Consider the following 24,768-nt stretch of genomic DNA (forward strand, 5'->3'; position numbering starts at 1 on the left):
TGCCATTGTTGTTTTTCATTGTTATTGTAGCTATTATTGTTGTTGTTATTGATGTCATCATTGTTGGATAGGACAGAGAGAAATGTAGAGAGGAGGGGAAGACAGAGAGGGGGAGAGAAAGATAGACACCTGCAGACCTGCTTCACTACCTGTGAAGCAACCCCCCTGCAGGTGGGAAGCTGGGGGCTCAAACCAGGATCCTTATGCGGTCCTTGCACTTTGCACCACGTGCGCTTAACCCGCTGCGCTACCGCCAACTCCCAAATAATAACATTTTTAAGGGACATTATTTGCCAAACCTCAAGGAAGGCCTTCTCAACTCCACCCCTGTTCATATGCTATACTAGAATATTTGTTTTAAATATAACCTAGTTTATTCCTACATAAAGCTCTGTTTCAACTCCACCCCTATTCATATGCAATACTAGAGTATTTGTTTTAAACATAACCTAGTTTATTCCTACATAAAGCTCTGTTTCCTAAAAAAGAATTTCTCAAAACTAGGGTTTTAACTTGGAGGTTATGGGGCCTCAGACAAAGAGCTGAACATTTAATTTTACTTTTTTATTGTCACGACGGTTGTCACTGAGCACTACAAATCCACTGCTTCTGTAACCACTTTTTTCCTTTTTTCCTCCTCCTTTCTGTTCTTTTTTTATTTTTTATTTGTTTAAGAAAAGAGACGTTAACAAAACCATAGGATAGGATGCTTACAACTCCACACAATTCCCACCACCCAATCTACATATCCCATCCCCTCCCCTGATAGCTTTCCCATTCTCTATCCCTCTGGGAGCATGGACCCAGGGTCGCTGTGGGTTGCAGAAGGTGGAAGGTCTCCTTTCTGTTCTTATTTGATAAGATAGAGAAATTGAGGGCAGAGGAGGGAGCAGATAGAAATCTGCCAGACCTGCTTCACCTATCATGAAATATCCTCCCTACAGGTGGGGTGCAGGGGCTTGGACCTCAATATTTGCACATGGTAGCATGGTAACATGTGCACTCAACCAGATGTGCTACTGCCCAGCACCCCAAGACCTGCAATTTTTAAATGGGATAGGAAAAAAAAGAGTAAGATAGAAAAACACACAATATGAGTAGGATAAATATTGTCCTGGGATAAATATCCCAGGACAATATTGCTTAGGTTTCATGTAATATAGACTCATAAATATATGTTTGCATATGAATGTATTGTAGTTTATAAGGAAAAATATTGGTCACAGTAAAAATATGAATCTCCTATTTATAGGCTAATATCTAACCTTATTGACATAGTCAGGTCACTCATTGATTTGGTACTATTTTTAAAAATATTTGCGGGCAGGGGTAGATAGCATAATGGGCAGGGGTAGATAGCATAATGGTTATGTAAAGTGATTCTCATGCCTGAGGCTCCAAAGTCCCAGGTTCAATCCCCTGCACCACCACAAGCCAGAGCTGAGCAGTGCTCTGGTAAAAAAAAAAAAAAAAAATTAGCGCAGCGGGTTAAGCACAGGTGGCACAAAGCACAAGGACCGGCATAAGGATCCTGGTTCGAGCCCCGGCTCCCCACCTGCAGGGGAGTCACCTCACAGGCGGTGAAGCAGGTCCGCAGGTGTCTGTCTTTCTCTCCTCCTGTCTGTCTTCCCCTCCTCTCTCCATTTCTCTCTGTCCTATCCAACAATGACGACAACAACAATAATAATAACTACAACAATAAAAAACAAGGGCAACAAAAGGGAATAAATAAAATAAAATAAAATAAATTAAAAAAAATATATTTGCTTATTTATTATGTTAGAGAAAGAGAATAAAAGAAGAAGATAGGAGAGAGAGAGAGAGAGAGAGAAGGAGAGGGAGAGAGAGAGAGTGCAAACAGAGAATCACTCAGTTCAGACATAAGGTGGTGCTAAGGGCTTAATCTGTGTCCTGGGACCTCCAGCATGCAAATCTTGTGCTGTAGCAGGATGAGTTCTCCTCCTGGCCAGTTCAGACCTTGTCTGTTCTAGCTACATCTTATACTTTCCTCTTTGTGACAACTATAGACCTGGCATATTAAACTTACCACATTTTTATCATAAATTTTATATGAAGATGTTTATGTAAATGCATGTATGTATAGGGGACTGGGCAGTGGTGCACTTGGTTAAGCACACATATTACCATGCAGAAGGACTTGGGTTTGAGCCCCCACTCTCCACCTACAGGGGGACGCTTTTCAAGTGTTGAAGCAGGTCTGTTGGTGTCTGTGTTCCTCTCTCTGTATCTCCCATCCCCTCTCAGTTTCTCTCTGTCCTCTCAATTAAGGAAAAAAAGGGGGAGCAGAGGAATGGCCACTGGGAACAGTAGAATTATACACACACACACACATAAACACACACACACACAATGCCTTAACTACAAAAACTCTACTTCTTTTCTAATTCTTGGGCCTGAGTGCCATGGTGGTCTATAGTAGATTGCCTTGGTTCTCAGAAGGTATCTTATGTTAAGTATCAGCAGGTATCACAATTCTAGCTCCATCTCTGTTGTTTCTATGTTTTTTTTATCAAATTAAAACAGATTATAAAGTTTTAAATTAAAACATAGTCAATCATATGATAATGTTCGATATAGACTAATTTAGAGAAACATGTTCTCCAGGAGGTAGTACAGTGAATAAATCATTGAACTCTCCAGCATGAGGTCCCAGATCTGATATTTGGCCCCACATGTGCCAGATTAATGTTCTGATTCTCACAGCAAATCCACATTTGACCTTGTGTTTTGGCTTTCCCCTTTTTGTTTTTTAAGTTCCACCTACAAATCAAATCATCTGGCATTCATTTTTTCCCCTTTTGGCTCTAGATGGCCAGTAGACACATGAAAAAAATTGCTCAAAGTTACTGATTATCAGGGAAATGCAAATGAAAAAAGACAACAAAAAGATAACACCTTACACCTATGGGGATGCCATGCATTCGATTGGACAGGGGAAGGACAGAAGGAAGACATCTCCAACTGCTGATAGGAATGTACATCAGTCCCACACCTGGACGACAGTCTTAAAATACCTCAGAACATTAGAATCCATCAATTGCTATTGAATGGAAGGCTTCGATATGACCATATCTAGTGGAAAAATTTAGAGAACTTTAGAGCAGGGTTTTTCAAACCCCATGTCATTCATCTCCCTTTAATCAATCTGGCTCTGTCTTGCTGGACTTCTCTAACACACCCAATTGTCTTTCTATTTGGTTCCCTCCAATCGTAAAGACCAATGCAGGTGAATAATCTGGATATCCCAGATTTGGATCATATAATTCTCCCCATGGTCAAAAATTGTGGACTTGTGCACCTGTTTGTAGACACAGGTGATTGTACCATCACTGACATTAATGTTAGTTGACATGCAAAATCACTCTCCCCTGTCTCTCTTACATTTTAAGAAAGGTGACTAGTAATGCTGCTAGCTTTTCTGAAACAGAATTTTAGTGATTTAAAAGCTGCCTACCAGGAAACAAGATCTGAGTCCTATCACTAAATTGACTGTTAAGATCTTTTTATATTTAGCCTTTTATTTCAAGGAGCTTTGGATCATGCCATTTTAAAGTAAGTTTCTACTTATGATTATATTTTAAATGCTCATGAGTTAGAGGCCTTGCCTGTCTTATTCATTTGTGTTTCTTGAATACCTAGCATAGTCCCTAGTGCCCAAATGAAAGAAAAATACTTATTAGATGAAAGAGAAATATTATGTGCTTGGATGGTAGGTTGCTAAGAATAGCACCTCAAAAAAGGAAGGAGGAGGAGGTAGATGAGGATAAGCAGAAGGAGAAGGAGAAGGAGGAGTGAGCAAAGTAAGCTATAAAACAGAATGATTCTCTTTTGTGAGCAGGAGAGCATGAACTAATTAAGCAAATACTACAGTATATATGGAAAAGAGAAGGGGATGTATACAAAACTGTTGATACTACTACTCTCACTTTGTTAGATATTAATATAAGTTAAAATCTTATGTCATTTATCTTTACAAAAATTAAATATTAATATGTAAGTTAATTTACAATATTTTCTGTATTTTTATGTTTTATCGGTCTTTTGCAGTCCTTGAAAATCATCCCTTATATGTTTTAATACTGTTTGCAACATTGCTACACATTTCTGCAATTGTTGGTCATATTACTTATATCCTTAAAAACTTAGAACAACAGTATGCTCAATCTGCAGCAGAAGCTAACATTTTGTTGGGTAAGATATATTGTTACTCTTTAAGATCAATTTATGATTCAGTGCAAATAGTGGAGTAGTGCTATTTTGTTGTGAAGTACATTTCATATTTGGTCAATGTGATTTACATATTGTTTGTAAACCTTGCCATTTTTGCCAAACTTAAAGTTATATTTTGGATTGGTAAGTTGCATGAATATGAAACATTTAAGAATAGTATCTACGGGGGGTCCGGCGGTGGCACAGTGGGTTAAGCATACATGGCGCAGAGCGCAAGGACCGGCATAAGGATCCTGGTTCGAGCCCCTGGCTCCCCACCTGCAGGGGAGTCGCTTCACAGGCGGTGAAGCAGGTCTGCAGGTGTCTGTCTTTCTCTCCCCCTCTCTGTCTTCCCCTCCTCTCTCCATTTCTCTCTGTCCTATCCAACAATGAACAACATCAACAATGGTAACAGTAATAACCACAGCGAGGCTACAACAACAAGGACAACAAAAGGGGGAAAAAATGGCCTCCATGAGGCAGAGCCAAGATGGCAACTGGAAAGTAGCAGCACCTGTGGGCTCTGACATCAACTGCTAGAAAGCCTTAAAATCCTGGCCTTCATCGGGACAAGCAAGGAGGCATCCTAAAGGTAGACCAGGGAGGTGATTATAATTCAATTTGGGTTAAAAATTAGAGCAAAAAGAAAGAAAATTTCTTGATTATTTCTCTCAGCCCCCCTCTCCCCATAACCAGACCCTAGGGGTAGGGAGCTGCTGCTAGCAGGCTCCCCATGGAGCTCCTTTCCTTACCAAGATTCCTGGCCTACCGGGTGCCATTAAACCCTGCTTCCAAATTTCTAGGCTATTTCTGTTGTTCCTCTGAGTAAGGGACTTAGACCAATTCAAGTGACAATTAGTTAATCAAGCAAGTCTCACCCAGCCTGGGAAACACTGCTTGAAAGTTTTTTTTTCTTTTTTGCCATTTGTTTTGTATTGTGTTTTCTTTCTCAATCAGCTGTCTAGACTCAATGTACATAGGCTAACTGGGAGCAAGCAGTCCAAGCTGCAGACCCACTGCTTTTACTCTGTTCTATTTTACAAATACTATTATATATACATGCATATCCCTCCCCCCCAGGTGACCAAAATTAACTCTTAGTATACTTTACATTACTAGATGACAAGAATTATCACCCACTGTGAGAGAAACTTGTCTCACTTTTCATACCTCCTCTATCGCCCTTCTCCCACCTCCAAGCCAATTAATATATATATATATATATATATATCCTTTCACTGCTTTTTATTTCTCTGTTTCCTTCTTTTCTTATTTCTTTTCTCTCTTTTTTTCCTCTGTCTTCCTTTCTCCCTTCCTCCACCCTCTGCCTTCTGAATTCACTGATACTTATTTGTGAACTATTTCAGGGAGAAGTCTGACTCAGAGCGGACTCTCTTTGTGTGTGTCTCTGCTCTACTTCCCATTCCTCTCTTGCTACCCCTAGAATCTACAGTGGACAGTAGATTTGCATAATTGTCTATTCCTGCTATCCTTTTATTCCTTTCTCTTTTTCATTTAGATTTCTTTGCTATTTTTTCTTGAACTGGAGACATTGTGGGACTAACTGGTATTGGTTAAACTGCTTCAGTCATTGCTTTAGTTACTATTATAATTTCTGAGGGTGGTGATTGCATTTGTCATAAAGGTATTTAGTATGGTGTGGCTTGTACATAAAACAAAGCAACTGAGGAACAACAGAACATAAAAATAAAAAACATTAAAAATGGGTAGATCAAGAGCAAATAAAACTGCTAATACAATAAATGAATACAAGAGCCTAGAAGAAACTACAAATCAGCCAGAAGTAACCATAGATAAGAAAAGCATGCAAGCAATAATAAATTTATTAATCAAGAAATGAAAACAACTTTGGAGGAAAGGAATAGCAGTATTAGGGAAACAACAGATGAGACCCTCAAGGAAAATACTAACTACCTTGAGGCAATTAGAGAACTGAAAGCTGAAATAGCTGTAATGAAGAAAGAAGACAAGGGAAGGCAAAGAAGACTAGCAGAAGCAGAAAACAGAATTAGCCAGACAGAGGATGAGCTAGAGAAAACTAAGAAAGAGGTGAAAGAGCTCAAAAAGAGATTGAGAGACACTGAAATCAACAACAGAGATATATGGGATGATCTCAAAAGAAGTAACATTCATATAATTGGCCTGCCAGGGGAAGTAAGAGAGGAAGGGGAAGCAAGCATTCTAGAGGAAATTATAGAAGGAAACTTCCTAGACCTAGACAACAGAGAGGACATTAAGATCCAAGAGGCTCAGAGAGTCCCAAACAGAATCAACACTGACCTGAAGACACCAAGACACATCATAGTCACAATGAGAAGAAGTAAGGATAAAGAAAGGATCCTAAAGGCTGCAAGAGAAAAACAAAAAGTCACATAAAGGGGAAAACCTATAAGACTATCAGCAGACTTCTCTACCCAAACTCTAAAGGCCAGAAGAGAATGGCAAGATATCTATGGAGCCCTGAATGAAAAAGGGTTTCAACCAAGGATAATATATCCGGCTAGACTTTCATTCAAACTAGATGGAGTCATCAAAACCTTCTCAGACAAACAACAGTTAAAGGAAGAAACTATCACCAAACTGACCCTTAAAGAGGTTCTAAAAGACATCTTATAAATAAGAACATCTCTATAATACTTGCAACATATCAAAAAAAAACTTATTGAACAATGGCACTACAACACATTAAATCCATAATATCAGTAAATGTCAATGGCTTAAACTCACCCATCAAAAGGCACAGAGTGGGAGGATGGATCAGAAAATAGAACCCAACCAAATGCTGCTTACAAGAATCCCACTTTACCCAAGAATATAAACAGAGACTTAAAGTGAAGGATGGAAAACTATCCTGCAAGCTAATGGACCACAAAAAAAAAAAGGCAGGAACAGCCATTCTCATCTCTGACACAATAGATTTTAAATTAAATAATGTAATAAAAGATAGGCAAGGTCGTTACATAATGATTAAAGGATCAATCAGCCAAGAAGATATAACAATTATTAACATCTATGCACCCAATGAGGGACCATATAAATACATCAAACACCTTCTCAAAGAACTTCAAAAATACATCCATAGTAATATAATAATAGTGGGAGACTTTAACACCCCACTCTCACACTTAGACAGATCAACAAAACACAGAATCAACAAAGATACAAGAGAATTAAATGAAGAGATGGACAGACTAGACATCTTGGATATTTTCAGAGCTCTTCACCCCCAAAAATTGGAATACACATTCTTTTCAAATCCACACAACACATACTCAAGGATAGACCATATTTTAGGCCACAAAGACAGCATCAATAAATTCAAGAGCATTGAAATCATCCCAAGTATCTTCTCAGACCACAGTGGAGTAAAACTAACATTTAAAAACAAACAGAAAATTATTAAAAGTCACAGAATTTGGAAACTAAACAACATACTACTTAAGAACCACTGGGTCAGAGAGACACTCAACCAGGAAATACAAATGTTCCTGGAAACAAATGAAAATGAAGACACAACCTATCAAAATATTTGGGACACAGCTAAAGCAGTACTGAGAGGGAAACTCATAGCCATACAATCACATATTAAACAACAAGAAAAAAAACCAAATAAACAACCTTACTGAACATCTTAAGGACTTAAAGGAAGAGGAACAAAGGAACCCTAAAGCAACCAGTAGGACAGAAATCACTAAAATTAGAGCAGAAATAAACAACATCGAAAATAGAACTATACAGAAGAACGATGAAGCCAAATGTTGGTTCTTTGAAAAATTAAACAACATTGACAAACCCCTAGCCAGACTCACTAAACAAAAAAGGGAGAATACTCAAATTCATAGAATTGTAAACAATTGAGGAGATATCACAACTGACACCACAGAAATCCAGAAAATCATGCGAGACTTCTATGAAGAACTATACACCACCAAGCTAGAAAATCTGGAAGAAATGGAAGCATTCCTAGAAGCATATGCCTCTCCAAAACTGAACCAAGAAGAACTACAAAACCTAAATGCACCAATAATAGACAAAGAAATAGAAAATGTTATTAAGAATCTCCCCAACAACAAAAGTCTAGGACCAGATGGCTTCACAAACAAATTCTACAAAACTTTCAGGAAACAGTTAATACCCATACTCCTAAAGCTTTTCCATAAGATCGAAACAGGGACACTCCTTTCCACCTTCTATGAAGCCAGCATCACTCTGATACCAAAAGTAGATAAAGACACAACAAAAAAGGAAAACTACAGACCAGTATCTCTGATGAACATAGATGCCAAAATATTAAACAAGATATTGGCCAACTGGATACAGCAGCATATCAAAAAGATTGTCCATCACGACCAAGTGGGATTCATCCCAGGAATGCAAGGCTGGTTCAACATCCATAAGTCAATCAATGTCATTCACCACATCAATAAAAGCAAAGCCAAAAAACCCATGATTATCTCAATAGATGAAGAGAAAGCCTTTGACAAAATCCAACACCCATTCATGCTCAGAACTCTACAAAAAATGGGAATAGATGGGAAATTCCTCAAGATAGTGGAGTTCATGTATAGCAAACCAACAGCCAACATCATACTCAATGGGCAGAAGTTGAAAGCATTTCCCCTCTGATCAGGGACTAGACAGGGCTGCCCACTATCACCATTACTCTTCAACACAGTATTGGAAGTTCTTGCCATAGCAATCAGGCAAGAGAAAGGAATCAAAGGAATACAGATTGGAAGGGAAGAAGTCAAGCTCTCACTATTTGCAGATGATATGATAGTATACATAGAAAAACCGAAAGAATTCAGCAGAAAACTACAGGAAGTTATTAGGCAATGTAGCAAGGTGTCAGGCTACAAAATCAATGTACAAAAATCAGTGGCATTTCTTTATGCAAACACTAAAACTGAAGAAGACATCCAGAAATCATTACCATTCACTGTTGCAACAAAATCAATAAAATACCTAGGAGTAAAGTTGACCAAAGAAGTGAAAGACTTGTACTGAAAACTATGAGTCACTCTTCAAGGAAATAGAAACTGATACCAAGAAATGGAAAGACATCCCATGCTCATGGATTAGAAGAATAAATATCATCAAAATGAATATTCTCCCTAGAGCCATATACAAATTTAATGCAATACCCATCAAAGATCCACCAAGCTTCTTTAAGAGACTAGAACAAACACTACAATCATTTATCTGGAACCTGAAAACACCTAGAATTGCCAAAACCATCTAGAGGATAATAAACAGAAATGGAGGCATCACACTCCCAGATCTCAAACTATATTATAAGTCCACCATCATCAAAACAGCCTGGTACTGGAACAAAAATAGGCACACAGACCAGTGGAACAGAATTGAAATCCCAGATCTAAACCCCCACACCTATGGACATCTAATCTTTGATAAGGGGCCCAAAGTATTAAATGGAAGAAAGAGGCTCTCTTCAATAAATGGTGCTGGGAAAACTGGATTATAACATGCAGAAGAATTAAATTGAACCACCTTATCTCACCAGAAACAAAAATCAACTCCAGATGGATCAAAGACCTGGATGTCAAACTGGAAACGATCAAATACTTAGAGGAAAACATTGGTGAAAACACTTTCCCACCTAAACCTCAAGGACATCTTTTATGAAAAAAACCCAGTTGCAAGGAAGACTAAAGCAGAAACAAACCAGTGGAACTACATCAAATTGACAAGCTTCTGCACAGCCAAAGAAACTATCACACAAACAAAGAGACTCCTCACAGAATGGGAGAAGATCTTCACATGCCAAACATCAGACAAGAGACTAATCACTAAAATATACAGAGAACTCAACAAACTTAGCACCAAAAAAGCAAATGACGCCATCCAAAAATGGGCAGAGGATATGAATAAGACATTCACTTCAGAGGAGATCCAAAAGGCTAACAAACATATGAAAAACTGTTCCAGGTCGCTGATTGTCCGAGAGATGCAAATAAAGACAACATTGAGATACCACCTCACTCCTATAGGAATGGCATACATCAAAAAGGACAGCAGTAACAAATGATGAAGAGGCTGTGGGGACAGAGGAACCCTTCTACACTGCTGGTGGGAATGTAAACTGGTCCAACCTCTGTGGAAAGCAGTCTGGAGAACTCTCACAAGGCTAGACCTGGACCTTCCATATGACCCAGTAATTTCTCTCCTGGGGATATACCCCAAGGATTCCATAATGCCCAACCAAAAAGATGTGTGTACATCTTTGTTCATAGCAGCACAATTCATAATAGCTAAAACCTGTAAGGTACCCAGGTGCCCAACAGCAGATGAGTGGCTAAGAAAACTGTGGTACATATACACAATGGAATACTATGCAGCTATTAAGAACAATGAGCCCACCTTATCTGACCCATCTTGGACAGAGCTAGAAGGAATTCTTAAGTCAGCTAAGTCAGAAAGATAAAGATGAGTATGGGTTGTCCCCACTCATCAACAGAAGTTCAGAAAGAAGAACAGAAAGGGAAACTAAAAGCTGGATCTGATTAAATCGAGAGCAGGGCACCAATGTAATAACCCTGTGGTGAAGGGGAGGGTGGCCATTGGGCTTCCCAGCATGGCGGGGGGTGGGGGTGGGGGGTGGGGATGGGACACAGAGTTTTGGTGGTGGGAGTGGTGTTTATGTACAATCCTATTAAAGTGTAAACATATTAACCACTAATTAATATGAGAGGTGAAAAACTGATGATATGTTTAGAACTTCTTAAAACACAGACTTAGTCTTTTTAATACATAGGCTGTCTTTGATATGTTGTCTCTCCCAAAAGCCTAGACCAGGGAGAACAGAAGCAACCGACAACACAGCTATATACAAGATGCTGGGTATTATACCCCAAACCCTATCAAAGGGACTTTCCAAAGTTAACCCTATCATCAAATAATGTGATCATAACAATAACTATCCATTGTCTTCTTGAACCCTAAGACAACAGGAACCTCACATTTCCACTATAGAGCCTATATTCCCCCAGTCCTGGAACCTTAGAGTGGGGCCCACTTTTCTGCATGCTGCTCTCAATTCAAATCAAATAACATTGCATCCGCAGATCACAACCTAATCAATGCAATGAGTGCCACCCCAACATGCTTCACTTCAGACTGTGACCAGAGACATCATGTGTGGAATGACAACCCTTCAGCTTCATCACTCGGGTGAGACCTTTCCTTTCATAGTATTCTCTAATTCCATTCCAGGTGTTCTATTCCCCAATAAAGTCCCCAAACCTAGATATAGTCCAGGTCCCCTGAGATAGAGCATAAGTTCACCTGTGCCAATAAACTAGGGGAAAAATATATACCTGAAAGCAGAAGTACACAAGAGCATGCTGGGAATACCCCCCAACACTTCATCTGCATTATCCCAGTCTTTAGGTCCATGATTGTTCAACAATTTGTTTGGCTTTGTATGTTAACTCTCTTTCAGCCACCAGGTTCCAGATGCCAGCAAGATGCTGACCAGACTTCCCTGGACAGACAACCCCATCAATGTGTATTGGAGCTCTACTTCCTCAGAACCCCACCCTACTAGGGAAAGAGAGAGGCAGACTGGGAGTATGGATCGACCAGTCAACGCCCATGTTCAGTGGGGAAGCAATTACAGAAGCCAGACCTTCCACCCTCTGCAACCCACAATGACCCTGGATCCATACTCCCAGAGAGAAAGAGAATGGGAAGGCTATCAGGAGAGGGGGTTTAATGTGGAGATGGGGTTATGGGAATTGTGCGGAATTGTACCCCTCTTGTTCTATAGTTTTGTTAATGTCTCCTTTCTTAAATAAAAAAAAAAAAATTTAAAGGCCTCCAGGAGCGGTGGATTCATGGTGCAGGCACCGAGCCCAGCAATAACCCTGGAGGAAAAAAAAAAAAAAAAAAGAATAGTATCTGCACCGTTGGACCTAGGAATTTAGTGCAGTAGTCCTGAGACAAATCCTTTTGTAATGATTTTAATCTGAGATTCATTGATTTAAAAAGTAGGACTCAGCTATATAAAAAAATGTTTATATGACATTAATGTCTCCAAAATAAAAGATAATTTAAACACATCATTAATTTATATGTAAATGCAGACACAGACACCACATTTTAAATGGGATTTTTGCTACAAAATCTGTTTTGAAAAACACATGGAGATTTGATCATGAAGGAGAGGTTTTCTAACATAATTCACCTACTCTAATATAAAAATACATATATTTTTAATTATTAACATTTATTCCCAACATGGGTAATTAAAGATTAGGTTAGTTAAATATTTTGATTACAATACTATGTCAGCACTATTTTCAGACTAGTTTATATATACATAGTCTGTGACAAGTTGTATATTTTCCAACTATTCTTTAGTTCTTTATTTATTAGTGATTTAGTAATGATTAATCAGACTGTGGTATAAGAGGAGCACAGTTCCCACTACCAAAGTTCCATATCAAATCCTCTCCATTAAAAAGTTCCCTATTCTTTATCCATCTGGGAGTATGGACCAAAGATCCTTATGGGGTGCAGAAGATGGGAGTTCTGGCTTCTATAATTGCTTCTCTGCTGGACATGAGTGTTGGCCGGTCAATCCATACCCTCAGCCTGTTTCTATTTTCCCTAGTGGGGCAGGGATTTTGGGTGGTGAGATTCTAGGACACACTGGTGAGGTCTTCTGCCCAGGGAAGTTTGGATGAGAGCATGGTAGCATCTGCAACTTAGTGGCTGAAAAATGGTAGGATGTAAAGCAGGACAAATAGTTCAGTAATCAGGAACCTAAGGATAAGAATAGAGCAGATGGGACTAAGGGTCTTCGTGTGAGAAGAAACTAATAAATCTATTTTAGGTATATTCCTAGGGATCCATGACTTCAGTAGTTTTTGCCTGAGCCTAATAGCTAACATGCGGCTAGGCTAAAAGTATTGCCTGGGAAGAAGGTGTTGAAGTTGACAATAAAACTAGAAAACTAGATCAGGTCAGAGCGTAGCTCCCAAATGTGAGAAAAGTATGTAGATATCATTAAGTGTAAGCCCCATTATTAATATGACGTAGGGCCCATATACATATTCATATTTAGCACAGGAGCTTGTTTAACCTGAGTCCCCATCAGTCTGAGCTCACAGTTCATGGTCACAGCTGGAAACATTCTAAGCTGCACTCATATCAGGACCATTCTTCCTAAAGTGGCAGAATAGGTTGACCCAGCCTCCCTTTGGAGAGGTGGGGCAGTCCCTACCATTGTTGCTCTACAGTGAGGGTAAGGTTAGTGCCCAGTATAATACTCAGCACATTGTAGAAACTCAATAGACATTTGATCAAGCTAAGTTAAATTTATCAGTTTGCATGTGAGTACATTTTAACTAAATAAGGACTTAATAAATTGTGTGAAGCACTTGCTCAAAGCAAGATAGAAATTTAAGCTTTGATGGTTAAGTTTGATTCATTGTAAGTTTTCCAGCCTGTATTTATTTGTTAGTGAGACTTTTACCATTTCAAGGTATATGTGTGTTTAACTGAATAAGGAAATTGTAAAGTGCTGGATAAATATGGACTTAATTAAGGATTAAAGTTTAGTTTTGAAGCAATGCAAAAGACCAGCATTGAGATGGTAGCACACAAGTCTCACCGGCAGATATATGTTTTATTATTTTCCAGGGGGGAAATGTATACCTTATAGAAACTTGTGCAAACATACAGGTATTTTCAAATCATTGTTTTTTGTATTGAGGAAAAACCCAGCCCTCAGAAAAATAATTATTTTTATTTCTTTTGTTAATTGTTTGTTATATTTTATTTACCTATTTATTGGATAGAGGCAATGAGAAATCAGGAGGGCAGTGGGTGGGTAGAGAAGTGGAAAGAGAGACAAACTGCAGCTCAGCTTCACTACTCATGAAGCTTTTCCCCCTGCAGGTGGGGATGGGGGGCTTGAACTCGGGTCCTTGCCCAATATGACAGGTGCATGATACTGGGTTCACTACCTTATTATCTCTCATTTTTATTTCTCATATATCTTCTCCATCTCTGTGATGGCCTGCCAGCCTTCTACATAAGAAATAATAATACTGGATGAGTTTAGTTTATACATGTGTGTGTCACCTGTAAAGGCAATTCAGATTAATCATATTTCTACAGTAGTTTTTCCATTTTATTTCTAGGAGCCCTAAGCGTCCCAGTTGTGGTAGGTGGAAGGTTTATGGGAGGATATGTAATTAAAAGATTCAAATTTACCATGACTAGAATTGCCAAGTTCTGCTTCTTCACCTTGTCAGTTTCCTTCATATTTTCCCTGTTAGATTTTTCTGGTAATCTGTGAAAAGAAATCAGTTGCTGGCCTAACATTGACCTACGATGGGTTTATATATATTAATATTTCGTCTGCATGATGTATAATCTGTCAAATACAGAAAATTCCCTAAGGAAAACAGAGCAGACAGCAGTTTTAATAAAACTTTCAATTCCTGAAAATAAATTTCAACTTAAATATTCTTAAAATGTACATTTTTGGGGGTTGGGCAGTAGCGCAGAAGGCTAAGTGCGCACAAAGACCGGCATAAGAATCCCAGTTCGAGCCCCAGCTCCCCACCTGCAGGGGGGTTGTGGTGGAGCAAGTCTGCAGGTGTCTTGTCTTTCTCTCTCCCTCTCTGTCTTCCCCTCCTTTCTCAAATTCTCTCTGTCCTATGCAACAACAATGTCATCAATAACAACAACAATAACCGTAACGATATTAAAAACAAGGGCAACAAAAGGAGAAAAAAATAGCCTCCAGAAGCAGAGGATTTGTGGTGCAGGCACCAAGCCCCAATAACCCTGGAGGAAAAAAAAATAGTAGAAGCAAAACTTAGAGATATATAGAATAAATGTTTAGAATAAATGACCACCTCAATATTCTGACTAAAATTTGGGGATTTGATTCTAAAATTTTTGGTCTTAACTATTATAATCTTATCTGGATCATGAGGTGTAAAGAAAACTTCCAAAAGTCACTGTGCAATCATTATCTACAGTTAAGTTTGATGTTTAACAACTGTCTTTATAAAATAATACTTCCTTATATTAAACTTAACTTCATTTTTTTATAATACCATTCTTACTGCTATTTTCTTCAATAAAAGTAGAATTAATAAACATATATGTAATTGACTATTCAACCCTAAAGACTCTTTTTTAAAAATAGTTTATTCATTTTAATGAGAGGAAGAAGTGGTGAAAGGACTAATTCTATAGGGGGGGGATAGATAGCCTAATAGTTGTACAAAGAGACTGTCATGCCTAAGGCTCCAAAGTCCCAGGTTCAGTCCCCCACCAACCATAAACCAGAGCAGAGTAGTGCTCTGGTTAAAAAAAAAAAAATCTCAGAGTCTCAGGCATGATTTTTTCTATTATACTTGATAAGGAAAAGAGAAATTGAAAAGGGGAGGGGGAGATAGACAGGGAGAGACAAAGACAGCTGCAGACCTGCTTCACCTCTTGTAAAGTGCACTCTCTGGTGGGGAGCAGGGGCTCAAAACCTGTCCTTTTGCATGGTAATATGTGCGTTTTACCTGGTGTGTCACCACCTGGTCCCACCCACCCATGCCTGCTCCCCGCCTTCCCAGGAGGCCGAATGTCCACCCTCCGTACCACAACAGGGATTTTACTTTGGAGCCCTTCTCTAGATTTGGTCAGATCCTGCTTTTAGTTTCCCTTTCTGTTCTTCTTTCTCAACTTCTGTTGATGAGTAGGATCATCCCATACTCATCTTTATCTTTCTGACTTAGCTCACTTAACATAATTCCTTCTAGCACTGTCCAAGATAGGTCAGAGAAGGTGGGTTCATTGTTCTTCATAGCTGTATAGTATTCCATTATGCATATATACCACAGCTTTCTCAGCCACTCATCTGTTGTTGGGCACCTGGGTTGCTTCCAGGTTTTAGCTATTATGAATTATGCTGCTATGAACATAGGAGTACACACCTCTTTTTGGTTGGGTGTTATGGAGTCCTTGGGGTATAACCCCAGGATGGGAATTACTGGATCATATGGAAGGTCCAGGTCTAGCCTTGTGAGAGTTCTCCAGACTGCTCTCCACAGAGGCTGGACCAATTTACATTCCCACCAGCAATGCAAAAGGGTTCCTCTGTCCCCACAACCTCTCCAGCATTTGTTGCTGCTGTCCTTTTTGATGTATGCCATTCTTACAGGAGTGAGATGGTATCTCAATGTTGTTTTAATTTGCATTTCTCTGACAATCAGTGACCTAGAGCAGTTTTTCATATGTTTGTTAGTCTTTTGGATCTCCTCTGAAGTGAATGTTTTGTTCATATCCTCTGCCCATTTTTGGATGGGGTCATTTGCTTTTTTGGTGCTAAGTTTGCTGAGCTCTTTATATATTGTGGTGATTAGTTTCTTGTCTGATGTATGGCATGTGAAGATTTTCTCCCATTCTTTGAGGGTTCTCTTTGTTTGTTTAATAGTTTCTTTGGATGTGCAGAAGTTTTTCAATTTGATGTAGTTCCACTGGTTTGTTTCTGCTTTAGTCTTTCTTGCCATTGGGTTTATTTCATCAAAGATGTCCTTGAGGTGTAGGTGGAAAAGTGTTTTACCAATATTTTCCTCTAAGTATTTGATTGTTTCTGCTCTAACATCCAGGTCTTTGATCCATTTGAGTTGATTTTTGTTACTGGCGAGATAAAGTGGTTCAATTTCATTCTACTGCATGTTACAACCCAGTTTTCCCAGCACCATTAATTGAAGAGAGCCTCTTTATTCCATTTAATGCTTTGGGACCCCTTATCAAAGATTAGATATCCATAGGTGTGGGGATTTATTTCTGTTCTTTCAATTCTGTTCCACTGGTCTGTGTGCCTATTTTTGTTCCAGTACCATGATCTTTTTATGATGGTGGCTTTATAATATAGTTTGAGATCTGGGTGTGTGATGCCTCTGTTTCCGCTTCTTTTCCTCAAGATGGTTTTGGGAATTCTAGGTGTTTTCGTGTTCCAGATAAATGATTGTAGTGTTTTTTCTATTCTCTTAAAGAAGCTTGGTGGATCTTTGATGGGTATTGCATTAAATTTGTATATGGCTCTAGGGTGAATATTCAGTTTGATGATATATATTCTTCTAATCCATGAGCATGGGATGTCTTTCCATTTCTTGGTATCAGTTTCTATTTCCTTGAGTAGCGGCTCATAGTTTTCAGTATACAAGTCTTTCACTTCTTTGGTCAGCTTTACTCCTAGGTATTTTATTGATTTTGTTGCAACAGTGAATGGGAGTGAATTCTGGATGTTTTCTTCTTCAGATTTAGTGTTTGCATAAAGAAATGCCACTGATTTTTGTACATTGATTTTGTAGCCTGACACCTTGCTACATTGCCTAATAACTTCCTGTAGTTTTCTGCTGAATTCTTTAGGTTTTTCTATGTATACTATCATATCTCTGCAAATATTGAGAGCTTGACTTCTTCCCTTCCAATATGTATTCCTTTGATTTCTTTCTCTTGCTTGATAACTATGGCAAGAACTTTCAGTACTATGTTGAAGAGTGACAGTGGACATCCCTGTCTAGTCCCCGATCTGAGGGGAAATGCTTTCAGCTCCTGTCCATTGAGTATGATGTTGGCTGTTGGTTTGCTATACATGAATTCCACTATCTTGAGGAATTTCCCATCTATTCCCATTTTTGTAGAGTTTTGCACATGAATGGGTGTTGGATTTTGTCAAAGGCTTTCTCTTCATCTATTGAGATAATAATGTGGTTTTTGGCTTTGATTTTATTGATGTGGTGAATGACATTGATTGACTTACGGATGTTGAACCAGCCTTGCATTCCTGGGATGAATCCCACTTGGTCGTGATGGACAATCTTTTTGATGTGCTGTTGTATCCAGTTGGCCAATATCTTGTTTAATATTTTGGCATCTATGTTCATCGGAGATATTGGTCTGTAGTTTTCCTTTTTTGTTCTGTCCCTGTCTGCTTTTGGTATCATGGTGATTTTGGCTTCATAGAAGGTGGAAGGGAGCATTCCTGTTTCTTCAATCTTATGGAAAAGCTTAAGAAGTATGGGTACTAACTGTTTCCTGAAAGTTTTGTAGAATTCATTTATGAAGCCATCTGGTCCAGGACTATTGTTGTTGGGGAGATTCTTAATAACAGTTTCAATTTTTTGGTCTGTGATTGGTGCATTTAGGTTTTATAGTTCTTCTTGGTTCAGTTTTGGAAGGGCATATGTTTCTAGGAATGATTCCATTTCTTCCAGATTTTCTAGCTTGGTGGCGTATAGTTCTTCATAGAAGTTTCGCAAGGTTTTCTGGATTTCTGTGGTGTCAGTTGTGATATCTCCTCCATTGTTTACAATTCTATTAAATTGAGTCTTCTCTCTTTTTTGTTTGGTGAGTCTGGCTAGGGGTTTGTCAATTTTGTTTAATCTTTCAAAGAACCAACATTTGGCTTCATCGATCTTTTGTATGGTTCTCTTATTTTTGATGTTGTTTATTTCTGCTCTAATTTTAGTGATTTCTGTCCTTCTGGTTGCTTTAGGGTTCCTTTGTTCCTCTTCCTCTAAGTCCCTGAGGTGTGCAGTATGGTCATTCATTTGAGCTTTTTCTTGTTGTTTAATATATGATTGTATGGCTATAAGTTTCCCTCTCAGTACTGCTTTAGCTATGTCCCAAATATTTTGATAGATTGTGTCTTCATTTTCATTTGTTTCCAGGAACATTTGAATTTACTGCTTGAGTGACTCTCTGGCCCAGTGGTTCTTAAGTAGTATGTTGTTTAGTTTCCAAATTCTGTGACTTTTTCTTTTTGTTGATAAATCTTAGTTTTACTCCACTGTGGTCTGAGAAGATACTTGGGATGATTTTGATGCTCTTGAATTTATTGATGCTGTCTTTGTGGCCTAACATGTGGTCTATCCTTGAGTATGTGTTGTGTGGATTTGAAAAGAAGGTGTATTCCATTTTTGGGGGGTGAAGGACTCTGAAAATGTCCAAGAGGTCTAGTCTGTCAATCTCTTCATTCAATTCTCTTGTATCTTTGTTGATTTTCTGCTTTGTTGATCTGTCTAAGTGTGAGAGTGAGGTATTAAAGTCTCCCACTATTATTGTATAACTATTGATGTATTTTTGAAGTTCTTTGAGAAGGTGTTTGATGTATTTAGATGGTCCCTCATTTGGTTCATAGATGTTAATAATTGTTAAGTCTTCTTGGCTGATTGATCCTCTAATAATTATGTAATGTTCTTGCCTATCTTTTATTACTTCATTTAATTTGAAATCTATCGTGTCTGAGATGAGAATGGCTGTTCCTGCCTTTTTTTGTGTGTGTGGTCCATTAGCCTGTATGATAGTTTTCCATCCTTTCACTTTAAGTGTGTTTATCTTGTTGTGACAGATGTGATTCTTGCAAGCAGCATATCGTTGGGTTCTATTTTCTGATCCATCCTCCCACTTTGTGCCTTTTGATGGGTGAATTTAAGCCATTGACATTTACTGATATTATGGATTTAATGTATTATAGTGTCATTGTTCAACAAATTTTTATTTGCTCTTATATATTGCAAGTATTATAGTGATGTTCTTGTTTATAAGAGGTCTTTTAGAACCTCTTTCAGGGCAGGTTTGGTGATGGTTGCCTCCTTTAACTGTTGTTTGTCTAAGAAGGTTTTGATCCCTCCATCTAGTTTGAATGAAAGTTTAGCCGGATATATTATCCTTGGTTGAAACCCTTTTTCATTCAGAGCTTGATAGATACCTTGCCATTCTCTTCTGGCTTTTAGAGTTTGAGTGGAGAAGTCTGCTGATAGTCTTATGGGTTTTCCCCTGTATGTGACTTTTTGTTTTTCTCTTGCAGCCTTTAGGATCCTTTCTTTATCCTTACTTCTTCTCATTGTGACTATGATGTGTCTCGGTGTCTTCAGGTCTGTGTTGATTCTGTTTGGGACTCTCTGGGCCTCTTGAATCTTGATGTCCTTTCTGTTATTCAGGTCTTAGAAGTTTTCTTCTATAATTTCCTCTAGTATGTTTCCTTCCCCTTCCTCTCTTTCTTCCTCTGGGTGGCCAATTATACAAATGTTACTTCTTTTGAGATCATCCCATATGTCTCTGTTGTTGTTTTCAGTGTCTCTCAATCTCTTTTTAAGCTTTCTCCTCTTTATTAGCTTTCTCTAACTCATCCTCTGTCTGACTAATTCTGTTTTCTGCTTCTGTTAGTCTGCTTCCCTTCCCTCGGCTTCTTTCCTCAGTTCAGCTATTTCCGCTTTCAGTTCTCTAATTGCCTCAAGATAATCAGTATTTTCCTTCAGGGTCTCAACTGTTCTTTCCCTAATACTGCTATTCCTTTCCTCCAATGTTTTTTCATTTCTGTGATTAATAAGTTTATTATTGCTTGCATACTTTTCTTATCTATAGTTCCTTCTGGCTGATTTGTAGTTTCTTCTGGGCTCTTGTCTTCATTTATTGTAGTAGCAGTTTTATTTCTTTTTTATCTACCCATTTTAGATTTATGTGTTTCTTATTTTTATGTTCTGTTGTTCCTCAGTTGTTGTGTTTTGAGTACAAGCAACACTATACTAAATACCATTATGACAAATGCAATCACCAACCTCCGAAATTACAATAGCAACTGAAGCAAGGATTGAAGCAGTTTAATCACTACCAGAAAGCCAATGTCTCCAGTCCATGAAAAAATAGCAACCAAGTCCAAGTGAAGAAGAAAGAGAAAGGAAATAAGGGATAGCAAGAATAGACAATTATGCAAATCTACTATCCACTGTATATTTTAGGGTAGCAAGAGGAGATAGGGATAGGAGATAGAGCAGAGATACACACATAGAGAGTACACTCTGAGTCAGATTTCTTCCCCAAAATAATTCACAAATGAATATCAGTGAATTCAGAAAGCCAAAGAAGAAGGAAGAAAGGAAGACAAGATAAAAAAGAGAAACAAGAGAGAGAAAAGAAAAAAGATAAGAAAAAGCTGTAATAAAAGAGCAGTGAAAGTAAAGTTTTTTTAATTGATTAGTTTATTTATATTTTATTTTATTAATTAGCTAGAAGGGGAGAGTTTGTAGAGGAGGAAGGAGTAGTGAAACTAGTTACTCTTGCAATGGATAAGACATCCAATCCCCTAGCAATGAAAGATACCCTAAGAGTTAATTCTGGTCAACCTAAAGGGGGGGGAGAGATACACCTTTATACAATATTAATAATAAAATAGAGCAGGGTAAAAAACCTGTCCCAGATTGCCTCAAGCCTCCTGAGCACAGGCAGCTGATTGTTAAGAAAGTAAAGCTAACAAACAAAAAAACAGAACAAAAAAACCCTCAGGACTAGACAAGAGTAGTTATGCAAATCTACTATCCACTGTATATTCTAGGGGTAGCTAGAGGAGAAAGGGTAGTAGAGCAGAGATACATGCAGAGTCCACTCTGAGTCAGATTTATTCTCCAAAATAATTCCCAAACATGTAACAGTGAATTCAGAAAGCTGAAGGAGGAAGGAAGAAAGGATGACAAGAATGAGAAAAAGAAGAAAAAAATAGAGAGAGAGAAAAGAAAAAGATAAGAAAAAGGACAGTAGTAAAAGAGCAGTGGAAGGAAAGAGTTTTTATTTATTTATTTATTTATTTTTATTATTATTTAATTAGCTATGTGGGGGGGAGGGAGAGGATGGGTAGGGGCGGTAGGGAGAGTAAAATATGATACTTTAGCAGTGAATAAGACACCCAGTCCCCTAGCAATGGAAAATACACTAAGAGTTAATTCTGGTCAACCTGTAGGAGATGGGGAAAGGTATACACGTTTATCTTGTATTGATAATAAAATAGAACAGAGTAAAAAATCTGTCCTGTCTTCAGCTTGGATGGCTCCAGATTGCCTCAGGCCCACTGAGCAGAGGCAGCTGATTATTGAGAAAATAAAGCAAAACAAACAAACAAACAAAAAAATCTCTGATGGTATTTCCCTGTCTGAGTAAGACTCTGCTTGGTGGAATGTCTGTATCTGGAATTGGCTACTTAGAAAGAGAAAAGGCCAAAGGTTTCAGAAAGGAATAGAATTAGAATGAATGACATCCCCTGGTGGGACAGGAATCTTGGTAATGAAAGAAGCTCAGCAGGGGAGCCTGCTAGGAGCAGATCTCTGGCCCCCAGGGACTGGTTATTGGGGGGATAGGGTGCACTTCAGGAATAATAATTAAAAAATTTTTTTTTCCTTTCTTTTTACTCTATTTTCTAACCCAAATTGAGTTATAGTCACCTCCTTGGTGTCACCGCTAGGACCCCTTATTGACTGTCCTACTAAAGGCAAAAATCCTACCATTTCTAGTAGATGTAGTCAGAGCTCAAGCCACTAGCAGCTTCTCATTCCGCCATCTCCTGGAATGCCCATCTTTGTTCTTTTTTTTTTAATATTTATTTATTTTCCATTTTGTTGCGCTTGTTATTTTTATTGTTCTTGTAATTATTATTGTTGTTGTTATTGATGTTATTGTCATTGTTAGGACAGAGAGAAATGGAGACAGGAGGGGAAGACAGAGGGGGAAAGAAAGACACCTGTAGACCTGTGAACTGACTCCCATGCAGGTCGGGAGCTGGGGGTTTGAACTGGGATCCTTATGCTGGTCCTTGCACTTCATGCCACATGCGCTTAACCCGCCTGACTCCCCAAACTAAAACTTTTAAAATACCACATTGATAAGGTACCAAATCATTAGTTCTAGACCCCCATCCCTACCCCAGTAGTTTTGACTTATAGGCAGGACAGATTAAGGCAGTTCCCTGAGAACTATAATAAAGAACTGTAGCATTGAATCAGAAGAGAATAGGTAGAAGTCTATGTGAAGAGCATGTATAGAGTAGATAACCTCCCTTGTGAAATTCATACTTTACTGATAGCATCTTACATCTCAGTCAGTATATTCAGGATTTGTGAAATTATAATCAGTAGGATAAGTCTGTAATGCACAAATAAGCAGTTTCTCAAAACTAGATAGTTAAGGGGTTCCTAGAACTGATCAGAAGATCAACAAATTCTACACTATAACTTGGTAGAAACAGCAAGATGCTTTGTCATTCTCATTTTATCATGAAGGTATAATGTTACTTTCTCAGGTTATAAGAGATGTGATATTTTTAATCTGATGACTAGATATAAAGCAGAACAAATTGTTTAATAATCAGGAACCTAGAGGTAAGAATATATCAAATGAGATTTGGGGTCTTCATGTGGGAAGAAGCTAGGAAGTCTATTTTAGGTTTATCCCAAGGGGCCCATGAGTTTACTAATTGTTGCCTGAGCCCGACAGCTAACATGCAGGTGGGCTAAAAGTATTGTCTGAGTTCCCCCTCTTCTTTCCTGTCTGCAACCCACTATCAACCTCTCCTCTATTTTAAAAAATATTTTATTATATTGATTTATTGGATAGAGATAGTCAGAAATCAAGAGAGGAGGGTAAGACAGGGAAAGAGACAGACACCTGCAACACTGTTTCACCACTTACAAAGCTTTCCCCCTGCAGGTGGGGACCCGGTGCTCGAACATGGGTCCTTGTGCACTGCAACACGTGCATTCAACCAGGTGTGCCACCACCTGACCTCTTCTCTTCCTTCCCTTGCCATCCCCTTTTCTCCTCTCTTCTGTTCTCCTCTCCCTACATTCCCCTTCACTGATCTCCCTTCTATTTTTCCTCCTCCTTCTATCTCTTTTTTACCTCTCCTCCTGTTCTCTCTCTCTCTTTTGATATGTCTCTGTTACATTATTTTCAGGAAAAATCTAGTGGCATCTCATGTAAATGTACCACGTTCTTATTGCAACTCAGACTGTAATTGTGATGAAAGTCAGTGGAAACCGATCTGTTGGGACAATGGAATTACTTATATTTCACCTTGTCTGGCAGGATGCAAGCCTTCAAGTCTATAGTAAGTATTTTTACTTACTTAACAAAAGTCAACCACAATTGCAGTGTCCTATAGTGGAGGAAGAGGATAATTTGGTGAAGCATGGAGCCTGCTGATACCTACCATAGAGATATGTGAAACTCTACACCTAGGACACCAACAATCTTGAATATCAGCATCCCCCTAATGAAGTGATCTAGAGCACGATGAAATAGGGCCAGAAAGATAACTTACCTTGATAGTGTGCTTGCTTTGTCATGTCTTGCTTCCAGTGCACTGGAGGAAGCTGTGTGATATCTTTCCCTCTCTCCCTCTGTATCTTTCTATCTGAAAAAGTTGGGGCTCTGATTGACAGAACTTGTTTGAAGTGGTCAGTGAGTAGTTCTGCAAAGCAAGGAACATGCAGGATATATGATTACATATTATTTGGGTAAGTCATAAAATTGTTCTGCAGTTCTTTTTTTGACCATGTTAAGTCTTTAAAAGATGAAGCGTCATAGTGAAATTAATAATAATTTTAGTCACTATTAGTGAACTATGTTGTATCAAGCCACCTTGTATCTTTTGATTATTTATAAAAGCTATAGGAGATAAATATATTTCTCCTTTTTCACAAATGT

At 38.5% G+C, this 24,768-nt stretch overlaps 1 pseudogene; it reads left to right on the forward strand.

Annotated features, from left to right (window-relative positions):
- Nucleotides 1–24,170, forward strand: part of LOC132539344 (solute carrier organic anion transporter family member 1B3-like) — a 79,561-nt pseudogene extending 55,391 nt beyond the window's left edge.
- The last annotated feature ends 598 nt before the right edge of the window (nt 24,171–24,768 follow it).

This window comes from Erinaceus europaeus, chromosome 7 (genome assembly GCF_950295315.1).
Source record: "Erinaceus europaeus chromosome 7, mEriEur2.1, whole genome shotgun sequence".
NCBI classification, from domain to species: domain Eukaryota; kingdom Metazoa; phylum Chordata; class Mammalia; order Eulipotyphla; family Erinaceidae; genus Erinaceus; species Erinaceus europaeus.